Raw genomic sequence first — 1,647 nt, 5'->3', positions numbered from 1 at the left:
AGACAGGATAGGGACTCCCGCTGTGGTCAGTCAGAGAGACAGGATAGAGACTTCCGTTATGGTCAATCTAAGAGAGAGGATAGGGACTCCAGCTGCAATCGGTCTGAGAGACAGGATAGGGATTCCCGCTATGGTCAGTCTGAGGGACAGGATAGGGACTTCTGCTACGGTCAGTCAGACAGACAGGATAGGGACTCCCACTATGATCAGTCTGAGAGACAGGATAGGGACTCCAGCTATAGTCAAAGATGGAGACATAAATCTAGCAGTAGCCTGCCTAAAAGACAAGGATATATCTTTGCCTTAAGTCAGTGTGAGAAACAAGTTCACGATTCTCATTATGGCCAGACAAACCAACAGGAATCAGGTTCTTATCATGAACAGTCTCAGAGGCTGGATCAGGAATCAGGCTATGGTCAGAGAGATAGACAAGAATTGGACTTTCAATATGGCCAGACAGACAATGCCAGAGTTCTCACTATGGTCAGACAGACAGACAAGGCCAAAGATCTCAGTGTGGCCAGACAGACAGACAAGGCCAGAGTTCTTGGTGTGGCCAGACAGACAGACAAGACCAGAGTTCCCACTATGGCCAGACAGACAGACAAGGCCAGAGTTCTCACTATGGTCAGACAGAGAGACAAGGCCTAGGTTCTAAGTTTAGCCAAACAGACAGACAAGGCCAGAGTTTTCATTATGGCCAGACAGACAGACAAGGCCAGAGTTCTCACCATGGTCAGAGAGACAGAAAAGGCCTAGGTTCTCAGTGTAGCCAGACAGACAGACAAGGCCAGAGTTCCCACTATGGTCAGACAGACAGACAAGGCCAGAGTTCTCACTATGGCCAGGCGGACAGACAAGGCCAGAGTTCCCACTATGGCCAGACAGACAGACTAGGCCAGAGTTCTCACTATGGTCAGACAGACAGACAAGGCCAGGGTTATCATTATAATCAGACAGACAGACAGGGCCTGAGCCTCACTATGGTCAGTCAGAGATTGGGGTAACAGGGCAAAATAGTTACCTCCAAGGAAGTGAGGGAACAAGCAGAGACTCATATGTTGAGCAATCAGGAAGGTCAGGGAGACTAAGTCAAAAGACTCAAGGACAGGAAATGACTTGAAATCAGGGGCAAAGATTCCAGTCTAGGGAAGGCCAGTAGAACAGCCACCAGGCATGGGAGCCTGAGGAGGCTAGCCAACACCACCAACACAAACTCATTGCACATATCCAGCAAGAAAGGTCATGTGGTTACAAAAGGGGTGACTGGCAATCATGTGGTGGTGAGCAGGACCACAGAGAGGCCCAGGCTAGGCAAAGTCATGGAGAGAGGCAGAGCCACCAGGCAGAGGAAGAGCAGGGCCACCAAAGCTGGGGCAGACATGGTTGTGAGAGTCAGGTAACTCCATGGGAGATGCAAGCCAGGCAAACCCATGAAGAGGAAAAAAGCCATCAGAGACAGGACAGGCAAACCCACGAAAGTGAGCAGACCCATCAGAGACGGGACAGGCAAACCCATGAAGATGAGCAGACCTGTCAAAGAAGGGACAGGCAAACCCACAAAGATGAGCAGACCCATCAGAGACGGGACAGGCAAACTCACGAAGATGAGCAGACCCGTCAGAGACGGGACAGGCAAACCCACGA

This window comes from Mirounga leonina, unplaced genomic scaffold, assembly GCF_011800145.1.
Source record: "Mirounga leonina isolate KUSES-001 unplaced genomic scaffold, KU_Mleo_1.0 Mir_493, whole genome shotgun sequence".
Classification (NCBI taxonomy): domain Eukaryota; kingdom Metazoa; phylum Chordata; class Mammalia; order Carnivora; family Phocidae; genus Mirounga; species Mirounga leonina.
This window is presented reverse-complemented; position numbering follows the sequence as displayed.